Source organism: Dromiciops gliroides, chromosome 2, assembly GCF_019393635.1.
Source record: "Dromiciops gliroides isolate mDroGli1 chromosome 2, mDroGli1.pri, whole genome shotgun sequence".
NCBI classification, from domain to species: Eukaryota; Metazoa; Chordata; class Mammalia; order Microbiotheria; family Microbiotheriidae; genus Dromiciops; species Dromiciops gliroides.
Window position 1 is genome coordinate 278105814 of NC_057862.1, and position 26834 is coordinate 278132647.

Below are 26834 nucleotides of genomic sequence, written 5' to 3' on the forward strand. Positions count from 1 at the left end.
TTATAGGGGGCAGCTGGGTGGCTCAGTGTATAAAGCACTGGCCCTGGATTCAGGAGGACCTGAATTCAAATCCAGAATTAGACACTTGCAACTTACTAGCTGTGTCACCCTGGGCAAGTCACTTAACCCTCATTGCCCTGCAAAAAAAATAAATAAATAAATAAATAGATATATGTGCGTCCGTGTGTGTGTGTGTGTGTGTGTGTGTGTGTGTGTGTGTGTGTGTGTATGTTTATAGCAACTCTTTGTGGTGGCTAAGAATTGGGAATCAAGGGAATGTCCATCAATTGAGGAATGACTGAAGAAGCTGTGGTATATGATTGTAGTGGAATGGTCTTATGCTATAGGAAATGACAAACAAGATGATACCAGAAAAACCTGGAATGACTCATATGAACTGATGTATAGTGAAGTGAGCAGACCTGGGAGGACATTGTGCACAGTGACAGCAGTATTGTTCTATGAGTAACTGTGAATGACAACTACTCTCAGCAATGCAATGACAATATAAGACAATCCCAAGGGACTAATGATGAAGCTTACTATCCACCCCCATAGAAAGAACTGATAAAAAGAGCATTTCTGGATTGTACATATATAAATAACCTGGTTGCTGTCTTGTTGAGAGGGGAGAAAAGGGAGGGAGAGAGAAAAATTTGGAACTCTAAATCTTATGAAAATGAATGTTGAAAACTACCCTTACATGTAACTGGGGAAAAAAAATAAATGTTTGTTGAAAAGAAATTAAAAAAAAAAAAAAGGAATATTCCCTGACACCAAGGTTATTCCCTGCTGCTTTTCAGGCCTCATCCCTCACCCTCCACTCCTGGGGAAACACAGAAAGGTCAGATGGCTCCCATTTTTTCACTGGACAGGCCTCCAAAACCTCCCTAAGGGAGAAAATGAGGATATGGGGCAAGAGCATTTCTCCAACTGCCCCTCCAGTTCCTGAGCCCTCCCCTCCCCCTCCCCCTCTCGTTCCCCCCTCACCTTCACTTCCTGAGCAGTCTGCTGCCAAGGCCCAGCCCTCCACTCCAGCCTCACCTGACACCACCATTCCAGATACCGTGACCAGGCCAACTACTGTGCCTGTGCCTGCTGCAGCGCCACCCCCCCAACCCCAGCTCAGGATGAGATGCGTAGCAAAGGGGCTACTCCCCTGCATACCCTCCCCAGGCTTCTACAGGGCTGTCCTATTACTTAGAAAGTCCATTTTTAATGGAACAGAAAAAGTCCAAGATTTTCCCTCTACTAGAGATGTTTAATCATGATGGGAGTGCATGTGGGGTAAATCCTTTAAATTCCAGAAATGCTAGTGAGAATAGTAAAGTCAAAGCTGACTTTTTCCTCCGCTGGGGCATAGTGTAGACAGACATGAACTTTCTATTTTATACATGATTTCCCTTCTGCTTTGGTGTTATAGGGCCTTTTTTATATGCCCAAGTCACCAAATTATATTTTGTGTCTAGATATAAATTGCACAGTTCCATTATGAAGCTATTGGGGCAGCTAGATGGCACAGTGGACAGAGCACCGGCCCTGGAGTCAGGAAGACCTGAGTTCAAATCCAGCCTCAGACACTTAACACTTACTGGCTGCGTGACCCTGGGCAAGTCACTTAACCCTAATTGCCTCAGCAAAAAAAAGAAAAGAAAAAGAAAAAAAAAACCTAAACACAATTATGAAGCTCTTAATTCTATGTGGCTGGAACCCTATGTTATCTAATCTTTGTATATTACCAAGCACTAACCACGGTGCTTTGCACCTAGTAGAAACTTAATAAAAGTTGATTGATGAACTGATCTGGAAATTAAAAAAAAAATCTACACTATTAACATGTTCTCCACTTTCTTAAATCTAGACAGTAATAAAAATGTAAACCAAGCCCTGATTTATAGCATTTGTCTATTTTTAATTGTAAATGCTCACACGGGGCTCTCCCATGCCTGTATGAGCCAACTATAGCACACTCCTGCCTCCTAACATGCAAAAGGTCAAATATTCTTGAGGCAAGAGATTAGAATTGAAAAATGAGACATAAACTTTCAGTGGGACCAATGTGTTAATTTGGTTTTTTTAATTATATTTACTGTTACAAAGAAGTATTTCTATTTGCATAAAGAGGGAAATGGGAGTTCATTGGTAGTGATAGAGATGTAAAACTTTTAAAAATGAAAAAAACCAGGACACAAACTATTAAATACATGGAAAAAATAAAGAAAATCAGAAGGGGATACAAATAAATGGTAACTTTGTTACACTTTGCTAAATTTAACATTTACTTTAAAGTTTACACTTTCATATGCAATCCTCTTATTTATCCTTTTTATCTCTAAATATTTGTACTTGTTGGTCATTAAGTTCATAAGAATGCAAGTCCTTTGGAAAGGCTTGGATTAACTTTCTTACATGGGTCTCTGGGATACATTCTGATATAAAGATATATACATTCATGCGCATGTATGTGTATACATGTATATGTACAATGTGAATATACAAGCACATATGTGTAAATATGTATGTGTATATATGTATATGTGCGTACATGTCTGTGTATTTATATACATAATCATGTATTTGTGGGGAAAATGATACACAGAGGTTCTTGTGTCCCTTTGTTATGGCATGAGGGAGTTTTAATCTCTGAGAGCCCACAGGAGTTAATAAGCTTCCTAGTGCAGGATGCCCACCCTACTTCCATTCCCAGCCCACTGTTAGAGAATTGTTTTCCTTCTAATTAGAAGCGTAATCATGAACATATATATGTATGTATATGTACATATATACAACACATATACGATCTTCTAAATCTGTCTGATCAAACCATGAATATATATCTATTCTGACCCATAGAATTTCAATTTAAAAAATATTTTTAAAGAAAGTATGCGTGTAAAACTTTTATTTTTTCTCCCAAGTGTCAAAATATTAGAAATCTCCTTTAAAATAGTTACTCATTCCCTTTTCCTCTATCTTCTATGACTGATACTGTTACTATGATAATGTCACGGTTGGGTATGAGACCAGGTTAAGGGGTTGCTTTGAATGCAAGTCTCTCTGTGTACTTCTGGGAAATGATTTCCATTTTAATTTTGTTTCAGTGATGTGGACAGCTCAGAAACCCATTCCTTACTTCCAGTCAGATCACTATATTTCCCCAGCTACCAGTGAAGGTTATTGTACTGAAAAAGGAAAGGGAGAAGGGGTGTTGGACAGACATTACTGAGTATCACAGAGATTGACATGCCAATCTACATTTCGAGCTATATCTCCCAGTGCCTCCTTTCATATACTCTGTATTCCAGATAGTCCAGACTATTTTATGTATCCAGAATTATTTTTATTTCTTCTACCTTCCAGTATTTGCTCAAACCACTTTCTGTGCCTGAAAAGGGAGAGAGCTTCATTCTCTTCAGACTTTTCTGGTGACCTTCAAGTTTCAGGTGACTTTAGGCTCTTCTATTCCACTTCAAGTTGTGGAAGGAAAAGACTCTGGAAAGATTTGATAGCATATGGAAGTCTCTATCATGTCTCTATCCTCAGCTTGTTACTCTAGAGACTACTGGGAATTTTCCCTTGAGTAAGATCTGAAACTCTCTCTTTAGTTGAGTTACCTCGTTTCCAATAGAAGAGTTCTTTCACTCTATATTGTCTGGTATATATTCTCTTATGTATACTTTCTCTAGTTTCTGTTTTGCTATTTGATTTGGATAAATGGGTTTTCTTGACTAGGTGCTGTATGTGTTCATCATATAAATGGTATTTGGGGGGAAAGGCATTAAGCCTTGGATATAAAAGTCCTCTTTAATCTCCAATAATGAAACAGTTGTCAGAAGTTAGGTTGAATCTCATTATATTATCTAGGCTTATAATATCCAAGGGAGTATATAGATATAATTCTAGCCTGGTATTGCCTTTCTCCAATGTGAGCAAAGCAGCCTCTGGCCTCATCTATTTGCTTCCCCTCCAGGCAGAAATTAAAGTCTCCTTTGGAGTAGGGTGGGTACATGCTTATTCTACCTCTCTTTAAGCCACACAACAACACTCCTCAAGGTATAAACAAGGGAGCTCTTGTTTAAGTGAACCTCACAATATATGAGACCTCACTAAATAAGAGAAGTTATCGACCTGTATCAGCAGAAAGAATTTCCTCATCTCAGAATTTCCTTACAATGAAATCACATACTTATTCTCCATCTATCTCTTTATTCTATGTTCAAGGCACCAAGTTAATCAGTGGAGATATAAAAACAAACAACCTTTCCCTGAAAGAGCTTCTGTTCTAGATCATGAGAGTAGAAAGGGCATGTACAGAGATGAATGACTATAAGGTGGTGTGAGGAAAGAGAGAAAACTAACAACTAGTAGCATAAGGATAGACTTCACAGAGGCAGAGATGAGGAAGGACTTATAGAGATTAATGGAAGCATGAGATGGAATGCTAAATTAGGAAAGAGTTGGTGGCCAATTTTGGCTAAAGTATAGAGTTTAAAACAGAAAGTAATATGAGGTAGTGTTGAAAAGTAAGGCTAGAGATAGAGGAGGGAGAGATGGTGAGGTAGGTCTAAAAGGGGATGTGAACTTCAAAGTGTTGCTTCAAGGTAAGAAATAATGACAGACACCAAGATGTGTACTGAATAAGGAGCAAGTTGAGAAGCACACAGCTGCTGTGTAGTTCTGACCTCAAGAGTAGAATAGGTGCCTCAATTCTAGCCTGTAGACCAGTCTGAAGCCTGCAATGGAATACATAGTGCAGCCATCCCAGACCAAAAGAAAGCCTGTAATTTGATCATTCTGATCCAGTAAAGCTTTTCAAATTGCTGAAAGTAGCCCACAAGTGCAAGTGTTTCTTAGACCCAAAACTAGGCCAAGAACTTTCAGAGGTTAGATGAGGAGCACTAAAATTTTCAAGTCTCTAGCCTGAGCTACCCCTGAGTTCCTGAAATAACACAAAACTAAAAAGCCCAGTAAGCACCCAATAACGCGCCCCCCACAATAAAAAACCCCATAGAGACAGTAGCTCAATCCAAATATTCACTTTCTAAATACACAGAAAGTAGCCTGAACATAAAATTGAATATCAGAAATTAGGCTAGAAGATAAAGAAAGAGAAAGAAAGAAAGGGAGGGTGGAAGCAAACAGAAAAAGAGAAAGAAACAAGGAAAGAATGCTGTTGTAAAGAGCTATTATGGTGACAGGGACAAACAAGACAGAAATCCAGAAGAAAATTACTCCAAACTATCTATAATTGAAGATTCAAGGAAGCACAAAACTTGGGCAAAGGTTCAACTAGAATTCCTGGAAGAGATTAATAAGAACTTTAAATAGTTTAAAATGTAGTGGGGTTTTTGTTTGTTTGTTTTATAAATGAGATGAGAACACTAGAGGGAAAGGGGGGTGAGGGAATGATTTTTGGGAAGAATATTGAAAAGATAATACCTTGGCACATGAAGTACCAAATCTTACTTAAGAAAGAAACACTTTAAAAATTAGATTGGACCACCAAAACAAGAAATAATAAAACATAGTCAAAAGACTGAAAAAAAAAGATGAAAGAAAATAAGATGCCTCATAGAAAAAACAATTGACCTAAAAACAGGTCAAAAAAAAGATAATTTAAGAATTAGTTGGACTCCCTGTAATCCATTACCGAAAAAGAGCCAAGACATTATAGGAAATCAAAAAGAAAACTATCCCTTATAACCAGAAGGCAAAGTGGAAACAGAATCAACCAATCACCTCCTGGGGAAAAAAAAATGAAAACTCCCAGGAATTTCAGTTAAAATATAGAGCTTCCATGTTAAAACAAAACAAAACAAAATACATACATTTGGGTCTGTGTGTGTGTGTGCATGGTTGCTTGGTTGTTCTCTGTTCTTTGTTTTGTATATATAAATATATAAATTTATATAGAATTTTCCCCATTATATGTAAAAACAAATTTTCACATTGATTTTTTAAAAAATGTTATGTTCCAAATAATCTTCCTCCCTCCCTCCCTCCCCATCCCTCACTAAGAAATCAGGCAATTCAATATAAGTTATACATGTGCAGTGTTGCAAAACATCTCCACATTAGTCAGGTTGTACAAGAAAACAGACAGAATAACTTTAGAAAGAGGAACTAACAAAAAAAGTTATACTTCAATTTGTATTCAGATACCATCAGTACTTTCTCCATTGATGGTTCACATTTTTCATAAATCCTTCTGATAGCATCCTGCTAATCATTTCTTTCAGTTACTATTGTTAACTGTATTACCCTCCATGCTATTCCCCACCCCTTGATATTTTTCTATTTTCTATCTTCTTTCATCCTATCCCTCCTCAACTGCTCCCTTCCCAAATCTGGCCTCCCTTCCTTCACCTCTCCCCCCCCTTATCCCCTTCCCCTCCCACTTACCCTCAGGGCAAAATATATTACTATACACACTTGAGTGTGTATATTATTCCCTCTTTGAGCCAATTCTAATGAGAGTAAGGCTCACTCACTCCCTTAATCCTTCCCCATCTTTCCCTCCACTCCATAAGCTTTTTCTTGTTTCTTTTATGTGAGCTGCTTTACCCCATTCTACCTCTCCTTTCCCTTTCCTCTCACCTCTTAATTTTATTTTAAAGATGTCATCATGTGTCAGACAGGTAACACAGTGGACAAAGCACTAGCCCTGAACCCAGGAGGCCCCCAAGCTCAAATCCAGCCCCAGACATAAGCCACCACACCCTTTCTGCCCCACAAGAATAACCAAAAAATAAATGCTTTACAGATATCATCCCTTCATATTCAATTCACACATTTGCCCTCTGTCTAAGTATATTCCTTTCAAATTCCCTAATATTGAGAAAGTTCTTATGAGTTAGATATATCATCTTACCATGTAAGCTTGACCTTTTACCATTCCTCAAGATTTCTTTTTCCTGTTTACCTTTGTATGCTTCTCTGTATTTGAAAGTCAAATTTTCTATTCAGTTCAGGTCTTTTCATCACAAATGCCTGAAAGTCCTCTTTTTCATTGAAGTCCCATTTTCCCCCTGAAAGATTATGCTCAGTTTTGCTGGGTATGTGATCCCAATTCCTTTGCCCTCCAGAATATCATATCCCATGCCCTCCAATCCTTTAATGTAGAAGCTGCTAGATCTTGTGTTATCCTGACAGTAGCTCCATAGTACTTGAATTGTTTCTTTCTGGCTGTTTACAATATTTTCTTCTTGACCTGGGAGCTCTGGAATTTGGCTACAATATTCCTGGAAGTTTTCCTTTTGGGATGTCTTCCTCGAGATAATCGGTGGATTCTTTCAATTTCTATTTTACCTTCTACTTCTAGCATATAAAGGCAATTTTCCTTGACAATTTCCTGGAAGATGATATCTAAGCTCTTTCCTCGATCATGGTTTTCAGGTAGTCCAATAATTTTCAAATTGTCACTCCTGGATCTATTTTCCGGGTCAGCTGTTTTTCCAAGGATGTATTTCATATTGCCCTCTATTTTTTTTAAATTCATTTGGATTTGCTTTATCATTTCTTGATTGTTCATAAAATCATTAGCTTCTATTTGCTCAATCCTAAATTTTGAGCAATGATTTTCTTCAGAGAACTTTTGTACCTTCTTTTCCATTTCTCCAATTTGGCTTTTCAAGCTATTGACTTTTTTCATGACCCTCCTGCATGACTCTCATTTCTCTTTCCATTTTTTCCTCTACCTCTCTTACTTTATCTTCAAAGTCCTTTTTGAATGCTTCTATGGCCTGAGACCAATTCACATTTTTCTGTGAAGCTTTGGATATAGGATCTTTGACTTTCTTATCTTCTTCTGATGGTGTATTTTGATCTACCTTGTCACCAAAGAAATTTTATATGGTCTGAATCTTTTCCTGTCTGCTCATTATCCTAGCCTATTTCTTGGCTTTTAACTCCTTAACGTGGAGTACTGATTCTGGACACACTGTCCCAGGGCATCCCAGGTGGTACAATTTAAGGAGAGGCTTATTCTCAGCCCACCTGGCCTCTAAGTAACCATGAACCTGCTTATTCTTTAACCCAGAAGCAGAAATCTATTTCACTGTAGTTGTAAGCTTGGCATGCCTGTGCCTCTCCTCAACTGGACTGCTTCCACTTGAGTCAGCTTCCTGGTTCAGAATGCAGGCACTCCACCTCAGCTCCAACAGAGACCCCTACTACCATGCCCTGGCCAAATGCTGGACCCCCTCACTGGTATCTGATCTGAGTTCCAGAAGTAGCCACTGACACTGATGATGCCAAATATCAGGAGGTGCGTCCTGCTTAGGGTTGGATCTGCATGGTGCGGCTGTGCTCCTCTCTCCCCTTGGTACAGCAGACCTTACCTGTAGTCTTTTTAAGACATCTTTGGCTGTAAAATGATCTCACTCTGTTCTTTTGTGGGTTATGCTGTGCCAGGAATTGTCTTATGGAATTGTTTGGAGGTATGTGGACTGATGGTGTGGGGAGCTCTGAAACTTACAGCCTTTCCTCCACCATCTTGACTCTTCCCCCCCCCCCCCAACTCTTCATTGTTCCTCATTCTTGAATAGGACCAAAAATGTGTCAGAATGTGGTTGATCAGACTGATATGAGCTCAGAAGGCTCTACCACAGGTCAGGAACAAATAGTCCATGTGAACATTTGGAGTGGAGATTATTTTAATTTTGCACATCTCATGTTTCTTTTAAGCTACTGAGATTTTGCTTTGCTCATAGAGAACAACTCCTTCTTTGATACAAGCATGCCATTCTGGGTATCAGTGTCTTCCATGTCATGCAATCAGTTTCAAAGTTCTTCAGAGACTTTAACAGTGTTCTTGTATTGCTTCTTCTGACCTCCATGTGAGCATTTGACTTGAGTGAGTTCTCCATAAAATAGTCTTTTAGTTAAATATATGTTTGGGATTTGAGCAACATGGCTAGTCTATCAGAGTTGTGCTCTTGGGAGTATAGTTTGAATACTTAGAAGTTTAGTTCTAGAAAGGACCTCAGTGTCTGGTACCTTATCTTGCCAGGTGATCTTTAGAATCTTCCTAAGAAGTGGTTCATTTTGCTGGCATGGCATTGGTATACTATCCAGGTTTCACAGTCATTCAATGAAGTCAACACAATGGGTTGTTTTGGTTTTTTTTTGTTTTGTTTTGTTTTTTTTTTTGGGGGGGGGTTGCAGGGCAATGGGCAAAGTGACTTGCCCAGGGTCACACAGCTAGTAAGTGTCAAGTGTCTGAAGCTGAATTTGAACTGAGGTACTCCTGAATCCAGGGCCGGTGCTTTATCCACTGTGCCACCTAGCTGCCCTAACACAATAGGTTTTTCAGACTTTCAGTTTGGTAGGCAGTCAAATACCTCTTCTCTCCCCCACTTTCCTCCAGAGTTTCCAAAACACTGAGCTAGTTATGGCAATATGTGTGTGTGTGTGTGTGTGTGTGTGTATGTGTGTGTGTGAACTTCATCTTCTATGTGTACATCCCTGGAAAGTGTTATGACAAGGTAAGTCAACTTATTCACTGGATTCAAAATTTCTCCATTGACTGTAACTGATGGTTCCATATATGGATCGTGTGGTGTTGACTGGTGGAGAACCTGTGTTTTCTTGGTGGTGTTTAGTCAGAATTAGCACAAACAGCAGAGAATTAATCCATACTTTGTTACATCAGCCTTAAAGGCAGCATTAAGTGTACAATCATCTGTGAACAACAACAACAAATGCATCAACTCTCCCTGTACTTTAGTTTTGGCTTGTAGCCTTTTCAGGTTAGACCATTTACTATCAATGTGGTAGCTGACCTTGATGCTGTTTTTGTTGCTGTTGAAGACATGTGAAATCACTGAAAATACCATGCTAAAAAGCATGGGGGCAAGCACACAGTTCTCTTTCACTCTATTTGTGACTAGAAAAACACAAGAGCAGCACCCATCTTCCAGAATCTAAGCAAGCATATCATCATGAAGTTGACATGCAATCCTGATGAACTCGAACCACCCAAACTTTTTCCATAATTTTCCATAAGCCCTCTTGAATGACAGCATCAAAGTCTTGATCAGATCAATGAATGTTGTATACAGACCTCTGTTCTACTCCTGGCATTTCTCCTGGAGTTGTCAGGGAGCAAATACTATATCAACTAGTCCTTGTCATTTTCTGAAGTCACACTGGCTCTCAGGTAGATGACCATCTTCCATGTAAAGGATCAGCCTATAAAGGAAGACTCAGCAATATCTAGTAGAGACCTCCCCCCACACACACACACACACCTTGTGATTGCCACAAAACAACCTGTTTCCTTTTCCTTTATAAAGCTGGACAATGGAGGCATCCTTGAACTCAGGGGATAACCTCTTCTTGCCATATAACCCAGAAAATTGCCATCAGACTTTGTATGAGCAGTGGACCCTCTACCTTGCAAATATTAGCTGGAATAGAATCAGCACACAGAAGGAGCTGAATGGCATTCAAAACCTCTTCTTCAGTTGAAAGTTTGGCTAGAGAGGGATTGACTTCAACCTGAGATATACAGTCAATGGCTTCAACATTGATTGATGATGGACTGTTGAGAATACAATGAAAGTGTTCATCCCATTTCTCCGGGAATATGTCCTTATCACTAATCAATGTTGTTTCATCAACACTGATTAGTTGAGGTGAACCATAGGTCTTTGGCCCATAAATAGTCTTTAGGTCATCATAAAATTATTTGGGTTGTTACTCTCAGCATAAAACTGAATTTCATCTGCCTTCTGACTGAGCCAAGAATTCTTTGTCTCTCTAAGCTTTGCTTGTGCTTTTCCTTCAATGGAGATAAATGTTGCCTTCTTAGAGATGAATGAACTATCCTGCTAATGAGCTCTGTAAAGTTCTCATTGTATACATTTATAGATATATATGTATGTATGTTTGTGTGTATGCACATATGTAGATATATACACATATATGGATGTATATTCACACATACTATGTCTGTGTATATATACATACACACATATATCTATACATATGTGTGTATACTACAAGCAGACAGAAAAAATAATTCTAGTACCAGAGAGTCACAGTCAAGATTGCATAAGATTTAGCAGCCACCTTTCTAAAGAGTAGAGAGCTTGAAATATGATATTCTAGAAGGCAAACAGTATGTATATATGTATATATATTTGTATATTATATATATGTGTTTATGTATGTATGTGTGGGTGTGTATATATATATATATATATATATATATATAAAACCAAGAACAACTTACACAACAAAACTGAACAAAATCCCATGGGGAAAATAGATCTTCATTTAAATAAATGATTTCAAAGTCTTTTTTGATGAAACTTTGATGACACAGGAGTAAAGAGAAATATAAAAAAGGTAAATGAGCAAACAACCACAATAAATTAGATAAGGGGTCAGCTCAGTGGCACAGTGGATAGAGTTCTGGACCTGGAGTCAGGAAGACCAGAGTTCAGATCTGGCCTCAGACACGTCCTATCTGAGCATGTCAATTATCCCTGTTTGCCAAATTCTTCATCTGTAAAATGAGCTAGAGAAGGAAATGGCAAGCTACTCAAATATATTTGCTAAGAAAACCACCAAATAGCATAATGAAGAGTTGGATAGGACTAAACAACATAAGCAACAAACTCAGGATAAATTATATGAATGCTAATATAGGAAGATTATACATATAGTCCTTCACTCTATCCCTAAGGATGACAGTGGTAGGAATCAGTATAGCTGAATTCTCTTCCATGAAACTCCTCAAAACTGATTTAGAAAATGCACTAAACTGAATCCTAATGGTGGAATCCAGGAAAAGTCATAGAGAGTCATTTGTATAGCTCAGCTTGGTATAGGGAGACAAACAGGAAGGTCTTCAGACAATGGTAATAATCCCAGGCCAAGAGCATGCCCTGTGTGAATACTCTAGAACCCAGGGAGGGAACATACATTCAAATAAGAGGAGGAACCAGACCTATACATGGACACACCCAGAGTAATACTAGAGACAGGTGTGAACTAGCCACTTTGTTGTTCACTGCCCAGTTCTGGGTCCTATATAGATTCAGGGTGGAATGAAAGGGGGACCTGTCCATGGGGGTAACATTCCCAGATAGGGAGGTCATATGTTATACCAAAAGGAGGAAATTTGGAAGCCAGCAGTAGCATGAAAAGCTGCAAAGGTATGACTCAGATCTTGAGGGAATACCTGGTCAAGTGTCACAATTTTGCCTAGCCTTCAGAGGAATGACCAGGTCAGAAGAAATTTTGTCACTCAGAATAAACAGAATTTTCAGTCCAGTCCAGTCTAGCAGCAGACTACTCTTGTTCACGCCCAAACCCAGGCCAGGACTTTGCAGAATTCAGTCCAGTGGGAACAGCAATCAGACTTCCCTGGATCAGACAACTTTGAGAGCACAGAAATCTTGCAGATCCCTAACATGTCCCTGAGATCCTTGAATAACACAACATTAAATACCCCAACAAAGCAGCAACATGAACAATCTAGATCTACCCTCCAGAAATGCTGTAAAGCCCAAATCTAACATAAAGTCAAAACATAGACTGGAAGAATGAGAAACAAACAAAAAAAGAATCCTACTATATAAAAATTAATATGGTACCAGAGAAGCCAATAACAAACCAAGAAGAGAACTCCAAAATATCTACAAACAAAACTCCAGCTTGACCCAAAATTTAACCCAAATTCCTGGAAAATATGAAACAAGAATTTTTTTTAAGTGTCATTCAATTCCTCCAGTATTGTGTCACCTTGTTAGTGGTTAGATGGTCTCATATTTTGAATTCCAAGAGAAAATTTAATACTTAAGAACACTAAAAACAGAGGATTCTTAGCATGACTGAATCCTTTTTCACCATTTTACCCTGGTAATTAGAGAATCAGAAAAGAAGAGAATTGGGGGGGGGCATTTTTTACTTTTAGTTGTTTCATGGCTCATCAAAGACAGAAAATGTATCACTTTAGATGCCAAATTACTGGTGTGATCAGCCCTGTGTCCTTAGCTAACCTGCCTGATAGAAGAGGCAGTTCATGGCCAGGATTATACTCAGGTTCTTTATAAGTTGGTGTGCTTCTTTTGACTTGGATTTAGCAAGAATAGCCTTGATGTCTTAAAAAACCCAGAGTTGGTTCAATGCCACAATTACAATTCAGAATACAACTTTTGTGAGCTCTGTCTAATAAGCTATCTCCTCCTAACTTTGCTTCTCCCAGGATTTAAAATGGAGAGTGGAAATGCTTGAGGCAACTTTCTTTCTGCCTAGATCAATTGTTCCTATGCTTTTAATCAGGCATTCCTGGTTTAAATTGCTGTCTAATGTGGTTGTGGACTGTTAAACAGGTAGTGTCTCATTTCAGAGGCAATGACTTTTGACTGGATAAAATAATCTTTCTAGGAAGTTTCTATTTTTCTTTATGATTGTAAAGTGCATTGGGACAAAGGTCATCTTGCAGTCCAGATTTATTACTACTATTAACAGTATTAAAGGTATTAAGAGCCCATTTATTCTGTCAGCTTCTTATAACTGAAGAAATAGACTATCTAACATTGGCTAACTGAACAAATCTCCAGATTCACACCAATGCCCAGCATGTAATGACAAACATCTATTGTTTCCTGTTTCTAAAGCTCCAAGTCCATGAAAGGAATTTAGTGTGGTGATGGTGGTGAGAGAGTATTAAGAGACGAGAGACTGGACTAATGCCACAGCTGTGACACATTCACTCAGCCAGAACTCATTCAATCCCCCTTACAGAAGGAAAGAAATAAATGAATTGTTTCCCAACAATTAGAACAATTTTTTTAAATGGAATGAGTTTCTTAAGAAATTGTGGGTTCCAGTCCCTTGTAGTCTTAAAGGCACTTTTATAGATTTTTATAGAGGAAATTAATATTCAGCTTCAAGTACAAAATCTCACTGAAAAAAAAATTCCTTGAAAATTAGAATTGGTCACGTGCAAGTTAATGAGTCCATGGGATATCAGGAAATAATAAAACAAAATCAAAAGAATGAAAGAAGATGTAAAATATCAGAAAAACAGAAGACCCAGAAAATAGATTAAAGAGAGAGAATTTAAGAATTATTGGATTACATGAAAGCCATGATTTTTTTAAAAAGAGCCTTGACACCATATTTCAAGAAATTATCAAGGAAAACTGCCCAGATATTTTAGAAGCAGGGGGAAAAAATTAAAATGAAAAGAACCCACCAATCACCACATAGAGATAGTAAGGATCTGACAACTGGTCAGAAAAAGATTATGGGGGACCCCTGTACAGGTACTTGGTGTAGGATCAGGCACCACTGGGCAATTCCATTGCCTATTACTCAGTTCCTTTATATAGTTCCAGAGCGGAGAGAAGAGTGCCTAACTAATAGACTTAATTAACAAAAAAATAATACAGGAAAAATAGATTAAAAGCTTACAAGGCTCATGCTAGGCCTTGGGTATACAAAGACAAAAAAAGGAATATTCCTTGCCTTCAACAAGCTTATATAGAGACAGACAGACAGAGATTTGTGTGTGTTTTTGTGTATGTGTAACACTTCAATTCTAATAATTTTTAAGTGTTTCCTTTGCACCAGGTACTATATTAAGAGTTGGCTTTGACAAAATTTGTCATTGTGAGTGCCATCCTGGCACTGGCACTGTGTCCATAAAGGAAATCCAGGAGTAGGAAGGTAACACCCTAAAGATGTCAGATACAGGAGTGATATTTGGACATTTAGGAGTTGATGATGTATGACAAAGCCAAACCTTGTTCTAGAAAGAGAACGTTTCACTTATTCTCAGCAGACTTAATTCAAATCCCCACTTTTCTATTTACCATTTCTGCAGCCTTGGGATCCTGGTATTCAGGTTTCTCATCTGTAGATTGAGGAGGTTGGCTCAAATGATCTCTAAGCTCCTTTCAGATTTTAAATCCTATAAACCACCGGGCTGCATATTGGTTTCTGCCAGCTTCATCAGGCCCTTCTGTGGGCCTCTTCTCTCCTTGACTTCTTCTTAACTTCATGCTTCTCCTGGTCTACCTATGACCTTCTCAGGACAATTTCCTTCTAGGCTTCCATTTTTCTCCAGTTATAGGATCAAAAGTTCATAGAGTTAGAGCAGAAAGGGAGTTTAGAAGACATCTGCCAAAACTCTTCAGTTAAAAGATCTAGAGAGGCTGAACAACTTGCTCAAAGTCATATGGAGTGACAAAGGCACGATTTGATCCCATGTGCCCTGGCTCCAAAGCCAGTGTTCTTCTCATAGTGCCACACTGACCCTCCCAGTGATTTCAGCCAGGATACTTACCCCCAAACCAAAAGACATGCCATAAGATGAGTGCCTAAACAAAGACAGGCTTGCTTGGCTTCCTCTTACTTATTCTACAGAAACAAAAACAGAACCCTGAAATTCAAACCAATCATAATCAATAAATCTAATAAGAGCTGCAGTAAGTTACTCTTCCACCATAGAACTACACAAAAAGCTAGTAACCTATGGGTAGTTGGAAAAGCACACACCTGCAAAGCCAAGGACAGTGCAGGCAAACCTACCCATTGACTCTTTTTTTTTTTTAACATATAAGGTATTTTATTTTTTCTGTTATATGTAAAGATAGTTCACAACTTTTGTTTATACAAGCTTTACAATTTCAGATTTTTCTCTCTCCCTCCCCTCCCTACCCCCTCCCCTAGACAGCAGGTAATTTGATATAGGTTATATCTATATATGTCTATATCTATATAGATATAGACATAGATATAGATATAGATATCTATACACACACATATATATATACACATAATAACATTAATCCTATTTCTGCATTAGTCCTGTTATAAGAGAAAAAATCAGAGCAACGATGAAAAACCTCGAAAAAAAAAACAACAGAAATAGTATGGTTCATTCAGCATCTATAGTCCAGAGTTCTTCTTTTTTTTTTCTTGGATTTGGAGATCCTCTTCTATCATGAGTTCCCTGGAACTCTTCTGTACCATTGCATTGGTGAGAAGAATATAGTCCATCACAGTATATCAACACTCAATGTTGATGATACTGTGTACAATGTTCTTCTGGTTCTGCTCATCTCACTCATCATCAGCTAAGACCCTCCAGGTTTCTCTGAACTCCTCCTGCTCATCATTTCTTACAGCACAATAGTATTCCATTGTATTCATATACCACAACTTGTCCAGCCATTCCCCAATTGATGGCACCCCCTCAACTTCCAATTCCTTGCTACCACGTAAAGAGCAGCTATAAATATTTTTGTACATGTGGGTCCCTTTCCCCTTTCCAAAAAGACCTAAAAGTGGTATTGCTGGGTCAAAGGGTATGCACAGCTTTATCGCCTTTTGGGCATAATTCCAAATTGCTCTCCAGAATGGTTGGATCAGTTCACAGCTCCACCAACAATGAATTAGTGTTCCAATTTTCCCACAGCTTCTCCAACATTTATTATTTTCCTTTTTTGTCATTTTAGCCAAACTGATAGGTGTCAGGTGGTACCTCAGAGTTGTTTTTATTTGCATCTCTCTAATCAATAGAGATTTAGAGCATTTTTTTTCATATGGGAATAGACAGCTTTGGTTTTTTCATCAGAAAACTGCCTGTTCATATCCTTTGACCAATTCTCAATTGGGGAATGACTTGGATTCTTATAAATTTGATTTAGTTCCCTATATATTTTAGAGATGAGGCCTTTATAAGAAGTACTAGCCTCAAAAATTGTTTCCCAGCTTTCTGCCTCCCTTCTAATTCTGGATGCATTGCTTCTGTTTGTACAAAATTTTTTAAATTTAATATAATCAAAATCATCCGTTTTGCATTTTATAATATACTCTATCTCTTGTTTGGTCATAAACTGTTTTCCTTTCCAAAGATCTGATAGGTAGACTATTACTTTATCTCCTAATTTACCTATGGTATCACCTCTTATGTCTAAATCATGTATGCATTTTGACCTTATTTTAGCATAAGGTGTCAGATGTTGGTCTATGCCTAATTTCTTCCATACTCTCTTCCAGTTTTCCCAGAAGTTTTTATCAAATACTGAGTTCCTATCCCAGAAGCTGGAGTCTTTGGGTTTATCAAACACTACATTACTAGTGTCATTTACTACTGCATTTCCTGAGCTTAGCCTATTCCATTGAGCTACCACTCTATTTTTTACCAAGTACCAGATAGTTTTGATGACTGCCACTTTATAGTAAAGCTCCAGGTTTGGTACCGCTAACCTACCTTCCTGTGAATTTTTTTTCATTATTTCCCTGGATATTCTTGATTTTTTGTTTTTCCAGATGAATATTGTTTTATTTTTTCTAGCTCTATAAAATAATTTTTAGGTAGTCTGATTGGTATGGCACTGAATAAGTAAATTAAGTTAGGCAGTATTGTCATTTTTACTATATTAGCTCTGCCTATCCATGAGCAATTGATAGCTTTACAATTATTTAGATCTGATTTGATTTGTGTGAAGAGTGTTTGGTAGTTGTGTTCATAGAGTTCCTGGGTTTGTCTTGGCAAATAGACTCCCAAGTATTTTATATTATCTACTGTTACTTTAAATGGAATTTCTCTTTCTATCATTTGCTACTCGACTTTGTTGGTCATGTATAGAAATGCTGATGATTTATGTGGATTTATTTTATATACTGCTACTTTGCTAAAGTTGTTAATTGTTTCAAGTAATTTTTGAGTTGATTCTCTAGGATTCTTTAAGTATACCATCATATCATCTGCAAAGAGTGATAGTATTGTTTCCTCCTTGCCTATTCTAATTCCTTTAATTCCTTTCTCTTCTCTGATTGCTAAAGCTAACATTTCTAGGACAATATTAAATAATAGGGGTGATAATGGATATCCCTGTTTCACCCCTGATCTTATTGGGAAGGCCTCTAATTTATCTCCATTGCATATAATACTTTCTGATGGCTTTAGGTAGATACTGTTTATTATGTTAAGGAAAGCTCCACCTATTCCTAAACTCTCTAGTGTTTTTATTAGGAATGGGTGTTGTACTTTGTCAAAAGCTTTCTCTGCATCTATTGAGATAATCATATGATTTTGGTTGGTTTTCCTATTGATGTGGTTGATTATGTTAATAGTTTTCCTAATGTTGAGCCAGACCTGCATTCCTGGTATAAATCCCACCTGGTCATAGTGTATTATCCTGGTAATCACTTGCTGTAATCTCCTTGCTAATATCTTATTTAAAATTTTAGCATCATTATTCATTAGGGAAATTGGTGTATAATTTTCTTTCTCTGTTTTTGCTTTGCCTGGTTTTGGTATCACCACTATATTTGTGTCATAAAACGAATTTGGTAGAACTCCGTCTTCACCTATTTTTCCAAATAATTTGTATAATATTGGAATTAATTGTTCTTTAAATATTTGGTAAAATTTACCTGTAAACCCATCAGGCCCTGGGGATTTTTTCTTAGGGAGTTAATTAATGGCTTGTTCAATTTCTTTTTCTAATATGGGTGTATTTAAGGATTTTATTTCTTCTTCACGTAACCTGGGCAGTTTGTATTTTTGTAAATATTCATCCATTTCATTTAGATTGTCAAATTTATTGACATACAGTTGGGCAAAATAATTCCTAATTATTGATTTAATTTCCACTTCATTGGTGGTAACATCACCCTTTTCATTTTTGATACTGTTAATTTGGTTTTCTTCTTTCTTTTTTTAATAAAATTAACCAATATTTTATCTATTTTATTGGTTTTTCATAAAACCAGCTCTTAGTTTTATTGATTAATTCTATAGTTTTTTTGCTTTCAATCTTATTATTTCTCCTTTAATTTTCAGGATCTCTAATTTAATGTCTAATTGGGGATTTCTAATTTGTTCTTTTTCTAGCTTTTTAAGTTGCATGCCCAATTCATTAATCTCCTCTTTCTCTTTTTATTCATGTAAGCATTTAGAGCTATAAATTTTCCCCTAAGCACTGCTTTGGCTGTATCCCATAGATTTTGGTATGTTGTCTCCTTATTGTCATTCTCTTGGATATAGTTATTGATTGTTTCTATGATTTCTTGTTTGGCCCATTCATTCTTTAGAATGAAATTATTTAGTTTCCAATTGATTTTCATTCTACTTTTCCCTGGCTCTTTCTTACATGTAATTTTTATTGCATCATGATCTGAGAAGGATGCATTTACTATTTCTGCCTTTCTACATTTGACTATGATGTTTTTGTGCCCTAATACATGGTCAATTTTTGAAAATGTGCCATGTACTGCTAAGAAAATGGTATATTCCTTTCTATCCCCATTCAATTTTCTACAGACATCTATCATGTCTAACTTTTCTAGTAATCTATTCACCTCTTTCACTTCTTTCTTATTTTTTTTTGTCTAGATTTATCTAATTCTGAGAGGGGGAGATTCAGATCCCCCACTAGGATAGTATTACTTTCTAATTCCTCTTGTAACTCATTTAACTTCTCCTCTAAGAACTTGGATGCTATACCACTTGGTGCATACATATTTAATATTGATATTACTTCATTATCTATAGTACCTTTAAGCAAGATGTAATTTCCTTCCTTATCTCTTTTAATGAGATCTATTTTTGCCTTCACTTTGTCTGAGATAAGGATTGCTACCCCTGCTTTTTTTGCTTTAGCTGAGGCATAATATATTCTTCTCCTGCCTTTCACCTTTACTCTGTGTGTATCTCTCTGCTTCAAATGTTTTTCTTGTAAACAGCATATTGTAGGATTCTGGTTTTTAATCCACTCTGCAATTCACTTCTCTTTTATAGCAGAGTTCATCCCATTCACATTCACAGTTATTATTACTGACTGTCTATTCCCTACCATTCTATTTTCCCCCTTTGTACTTTTTCCCCCTTCTTTCCCCCTATTCCTTCTCACCGATGTTTTACTTCTTACCCCTGCCTCCCCCAATCTGCCCTCCCTTTTTATCAGCCCCCTCTCTTTTCTTTACCCTTTTCTCCCTTGCTTTTGTCCTCCCCTCTATCAGTTCCCCCCCTTTCCCTTCCCCTTTTACTTCCATAAAGAATGAGTTAAGTTTCTTTATCCCAATGAATGTATATGTTATTCACTCTTTGAATCAAATCTAATGAGAATAGGGTTGACACAATGTTCAACCCTCCTTTCTTTCCCTCTATTGTAATAGGTTTTTTTTTCACCTCTTCATATAATATAATTCATCCCATTCCACCTCCCGTTTCCTCTCCTCCCATATAGACTCCCTTTTAAACCCCTTAATTTTTTTTTGTATCATCACGTCAAAGACAATTTATATTCATACCCTCTGTGTAAACTCCTTCTCTCTGCCCAAATACATTTACACTTCTTAAGAGTTATGAGTATTATCTTCCTGTGTAGGGATATAAACAGTTTACCCTAATAGGGTAACCTTTTTTTCCCCCTGTGTTTACCTTTTTAAACTTCTCTTGTGTCTTGTATGTTGAGATTGAATGTTCTTTTCAGCTCTGGTCTTTTTACCAGGAAAGATTGAAAGTCCCCAATGTCATTAAATGTCCATCTTTTCCCCTAAAAGAAAATGCACATTTTTGCTGGGTAATAGATTCTTGGCTGTAATCCAAGCTCCTTTGCCTTCCGGAATATCATATTCCAAGCCTTGCGGTCCTTTAATGTTGAAGCTGCCAGGTCCTGAGCAATCCTGACTGTGGCTCCATGATATTCAAATTGCTTTATTCTGGCTGCTTGGAGTATTTTCTCCTTCAACTGATAATTCTGGAATTTGGCTACAATATTCCTTGGAGTTTTCCTTTTGGGGTCTCTTTCAGGAGGTGATTGGTGGATTCTTTCAATGATGATTTTATCCTCTGATTCTATGATATCAGGGCAGTTCTCTTTAATAATTTCCTGGAATATGGAGTGTAGATTCTTTTTCTGGTCATGGCTTTCAGGCAGTCCAATGATTCTCAGATTGTCTCTCCTGGATCTGTTTTCCAGATCAGTTGTCTTTCCAATGAGTTATTTCACATTTTCTTCTATTTTTTCATTTTTTTGATTCTGCTTGACTGATTCCCAGTGTCTCATGGATTCCTTATCTTCCAACTGTCCCATTTTAATTCTTAAGGCATTGTTTTCTTCAGTGAGATTATGCACCTTTTTTTCCATTTGGCCAAGTGAATTTTTTAAGGCAGTGTTTTCTTCAATGAAATTATGCAACTTTTTTTTCCATTTGGCCAGATGAATTTTTTAAGGTATTGTTTTCTTCAGTGAGATTATGCACCTTTTCTTCCATTTGGCCAAGTGAGTTTTTTAAGGCAGTCTTTTCTTCAATGAGTTTATGCACCTTTTTTTTCCATTTGGCCAAATGAATTTTTTTAAGGCTTTGTTTTCTTCAGTGAAATTATGTGTTTCCTTTTCCAAGCTGCTGATTCTTTTTTCATAATTTTCTTGTTTTGCTTTCATTTCTCTCCCCATTTTTTCTTCTACCTCTCTCAATTGATTTTTAAAATCCTTTTTTGAGCTCTTCCAGGAAGGCTTTTTGTTCTTGAGACCAATTCACATTCCCTCGTGAGGCTTCAGATGTAGGCAATTTGAGGCTATTGTCCTCATCTGAGTTTGTGTTGGCTTCTTCCCTGTTGATACAGAAGCTCTCAATGGAGAGGGCTCTTTTTTGCTTCTTACTCATTATTGCAGCTTATTTATTTATTTTTTAAGTTGAGGTCTGCTCTGGGGGCACCAGGGTCCCTGTTTTGGGCTTCTTGTGCAGGGGTATAGGTGCTGTGTGACTGGCTTTTTACTCTGAGGCCTTTATGGTGTGTGGAGATCCCCCGCCCTGCACTTCCTGTCTGATTGTGCTCGGCCAGCCTGGTGCCTGATCTCAGCGTCTGATCCCACCTGACCTGTTCGTGGCCCTCTTGGCTGGTACATTTAGGTTTTTCCACTGTCCTTCTTGGCCACCAGATTTTTGAGCCAGGTTCCAGGGTTCTCAGTTGTTTGGCTGTGGCCCACAGCTCCTTCTGACTTGCCCTGAGCCCCTTGGCACTGGGCTGCTGCCCTGCGCTGGGCCTCCCTTTTGCCCGAGTCAGACCGACCTTTTCCTGAAGTCTTCTAAATTATCTCTGGTTGGAGAACTGTGTCTCTCTGTCTCTTTGCAGGTTCTGTAGTTTCAGAATCTGTCCAGAGGCTTGATTTAATGTTCTTTTTGAGGGAACAGAAGGAGAGCTCAGGCAGCTTGCTGCTTCCTCTCTGCCATCTTGGCTCCGCCCAATCCATTGACTCTTACCAGGGCCCAGAGAAGGGCTAGACATATGTGTCACCTTCTGTTCTCTCTGTCCAGAGACAGCAAAGAGTGGCCTTCAAAAACCCAAGGGAGAAGGGACCAAGGCTAGTGCTGCAGAAACCTAGTTTGAGCATGGCTCAAACATCTAAGTCCCCAAATCTGAGGTCTCTAGCACCCTGTTCTTAGAACCCTAATAAGCCCTGAAGACCCAGCACACCTTAAAAATCCAGAGGTGGCTAATCCTGGAAGGAAGAAGTCAACACAAAAATCCAGGCATTGGAGTTCTGCTAAATGTTTAACAACCACTTCTATAGGAGAAAATAAATAAGTATTCAGAAGATACTTTTCAGTTTAGTCTGCTTTATTAACATTTTCTCCATCACTTTCTGAAGTCTAGAAGGCAGCAGAACAAAACATTGAACCCTAATTTGTAGCAGTTGGTTATTTATTAGATATAAATGCTCACACTGAAAATTCAACAATCTGCTCTCGTGAGCTACTTTGAGCTGGCTCTGGCTCAACTGTGAATCAAGGTGACCCAAGGGTGAAACAGGACCAACCACTCTACCCTTAAAGTTGAAATAGATCAGAGAGCAAGAACCCCATGGGATCGCAAGAAATAGAATAAAAGGAAAAGACCAAAAAATAGAAGAAATAACTTATGTGATATAAAAAACAAATGACTTTGAAAACAAGTCAAGGAGAGATCATTTATGAATCATTGGGCTTCCTGAAAACTATGACAAAAAACATTCTACACATCAGCCCAGGTGGAGACAGTGTTTTGTTTTCTTTTGTTTTGTTTTCCAGAGTGTTTGAGCAGTCAGTTTGCATTCACAAGTACTGGAAATTCAGTAAATACAGTTCCATTAAAATCAGCACCAGGAAAAAAGGATCGTCACTAAACAAATTAAATTGCAGGTTTCTACATCTAGGCCATTTCTGACACCCTTGAAAGGGTTGATCTTTCCACCTTTCCTGGGACATCCTCTACTCTCACTTTCAGGTTTTCATTTTTACTTTCTGCCATCAGCCATTTTTGTCCATCTTCTTTCTTTTCTCTTCTTTGACAACCTCTTATTTCATGTAGATGTTTGCATTTTGATTCTTCCCATATCCCTGTGCTTTTGATGATTGAAGGATGTTGGTCATGAATTCTAAATTAAGAAGACAGTATGATATTCAGAACATCATTCTGGGATTCTGTGTGTTCAATCAAAACCTGTTTACTGAAGAAAGATACTTAGAATTTATTTAGAGAAGACATGAAAGAGAGCTTTATTATCATTTCAACTCTCAGATCATAAAATAGTCATACCTCATATTAGTATGGGACTTTTCCATTTTCAAAGCCCTTCTGCATTCATTATCATTTTTTTGAGCCACACATATTGCAAAGCAGGTCAGGTATTAATTATCTTTTTTTTATAGATGTAGATTTTTGTACTCAGGGAAACCACAACAAACTGAGGGAAATGGGGGCATAGGGAATGATGAAGAGCTGGAGAGAGCTTACTCTAGCATACACCCATTAGCTTTTTATCTAATAATTCTTGCTAAATAGGCCCTAAACACTATTAATTATATGTCATTGAAGGACTATGAGTGCACCCTGTGGCAATCCCCAGTCTTCTTGCCCTAATTATGTCTCTGCTAGACAGTTGGTGGTAGAATTGGGGCTAGAAACTAGCATATTCTCCACTAACTTAGGTTATTTGACATACCTACCATTGATTAGGGTTTCAGTGAGTCTACTTTTAACTTGCATTTGGAATATTACTGACCCAGGCATTTAAGGCCCTCTATAATCTAACTTCTACTGAACTATCCAATCTTATCTCATACTATTCCACTTCATATAGTATATGTCGTAGTCAAACCATACAAGTCCCCCCCCCCATCCCCGACCTAATTCTCAAATTGTCCACTCAACCATCCATCCTGTGTAATTGGAAGGGATACCCTCCTATTCATGGAAATTTGATGAAGTCTTCCTGTCAAGTCCTAATTTCTCCAACAAGGCTAAAATGATTTTTTTTTCTTTTCAAATGACCCATAGTACTTGACCTGTAGGTCCTTTGTGCTTATAATAGATAATGTTGTAGCTCACTGTTTTATAGCCATGTCATTTTCCTTCAACCTCCATTAGATTTTAAAATCTGGGATTTGTATCTATTTTTCATTTTTGTATTCCCAATATACAATGCATCTTTGTTCACATGAAATGCTTAACAACTGTCTCTTGAATTGAATTGGCTTAGATTCAATATGAAAAAATTCCCCATATATAGAGAATCCCTGTAAAGTATATAAATATAACTCCCTGGGTCAAATAGGGAATCATGTAAATTTTACAATGTTCTTTCTACTTTTCCTTTTGGAAAGTATTAGGGCTACTGGCCATATTCAATCAAAAGCAATTTTTCTCTCTGCTTAGCTATGGTTTCAGACCAGCAAGACAGAATAACTTTGAAGCTTTCCCTTTTTAAAATAAACTGATACTTCAAATGTCACTTGTCTTATTCATCATTAGACAAGTGTTTCTTTTATCTTATATCTCCCTCCTCTCCCCAGAGAAATGTCTAGTGCACTATTATACAAGCAATGTGTCTGCTCTTCTCCAGGTCTAGGGAAATCAACATCTGCAGTGGTAATCTTATTTTTATAGCTGACTGGATAAAAATTGTTGTACACAAAAGCCCCTGTATGATTTTCTGTAGACAGAAGACTAGTTAGCCCAGTCCTGACTTGTTGAGGAAATCTTTTTTTTCATCAAATCACAGAGACAAAGAGTTGGAAGGAAACACAGGGTCATAGAATTCCAACTGTACGTAAGCAAGAATTTCCACTATAACATATATGATGTGACCATCTAGCCTGCGTTTGAAAACTTCTAGTAATGGGGAATTCACTATAAGGAAGTCAGGTACAGTTCTATATTTGTTACATATATACAGTACTATAACTGTTTGGGAGTTTTCCTCTTATATCAAACTAAAATCTGGCTCCTTACTTTTTTTAACCATAAAAGTATTTTTTAAATTATTTTCCAGTTACATATAAAGGTAGTTTTCAACATTTGTTTTAATAAGACTTTGAGTTCCAAAATTTTTCCCTCCCCCTTCCCAAGACAGAAAGCAATCTGATATAGGTTATATATATATAATCACATAAAACATATTTCTGCATTAGTCATGTTGGGAAAGCAGAATCAAGGGGGCAGCTAGGTGGCAGAGTAGATATAGCACCGACCCTGGATTCAGGAGGACCTAAGTTCAAATCTGGCCTCAAATACTTGACACTTACTAGCTGTGTGACCCTGGGCAAGTCATTTAACCCTCATTACCATGAAAAAAAATAAAATAAAATAAAAAGGAGAATCAGAATAAAAGGGAAAAACCTTTAAAAAAAGGAAAAATAAGAAAAAAAGTAGAAACAGTATGGTTCAATCTATATTCAGATTCCATAGTGTTATGTGTTTTCTTCTGGATGTGGAGAGCATTTTCTGTAATGAGTCCTTTGGAATTGTCTTGGATCATTGTATTGCCAAGAAAAGCTAAATCTTTCACACAGTGTTGCTGTTACTGTGTACAATGTTCTCCTGGTTCTGATCACTTTATTCAGCACCAAACCACTTAAGTCCTTCCAGGTTTTTCTGAAATCTGCCTGCTCATCAATTCATATAGCACAATAGTATTCTTTTACATTCATATACCACAACTTGTTCTGTCATTCCCTAATTGTTGGACATTCCCTCTATTTCCAATTCTTTGCCACTACAAAGAGCGCTGGTATAAATATTTTAGTATGTATGGGTCCTTTTCCTTTTTTTATGATCGTTTTGGGTTACAGATTTAGTAGTGGTTACTAAATCTGGCTCCTTATTACTTCTATTTACCATTGCTCCCAGTTCTAGTCCTCTGGGGCAAAGGTCAAATATAATCCTGCTTCTATAAATTTCACATTACGGGATATGAGTGCGAAAGTTGGAAGAGACCTTAGAAGTCATGTAGTCTAGCCTCTGTATTTTACAGATAAGAAAACCAAGATTCAAAGAAGTTAAATCCCTTGTCCTATGTAGGTTTTTGAAAGTAACTATCATATCCCCTTTCTACCTTCTAGCTAAGTATTTTCTTTAGACTATATACCTAAGTTCAAATATATTGACCACTCTAAAGTGGTTAATATTGGATGGAAATGGTGAGAGACACAGAATACTTATGTGGGTTTCTATGATTAGATAGATAGATAGATAGATAGATAGATAGATAGATAGATAGATAGATAGATAGATGAAAGAGATGGTATAGAGATAGAGATGCATGTATGTGTGTATTTATATACATATATGCATAGGTATATATAGATAGAGAGAGATATTTAGAGAGAGTGTATATAAAATTTCATAATTTTACATTCTATTCATTAGGCTTTGAAATTTTTATATGATGCTAGGGTTTTAACCTGATAAATAAAAATGAGAATATATCTGATCTTTTAAATACTAAATATGACTTTAAGGGCACTGTTGGATGTGTTCATGTCATTTCAATTAAACCCAACATATTTAAGCATCCTTTATGCATCAGGCACTATTC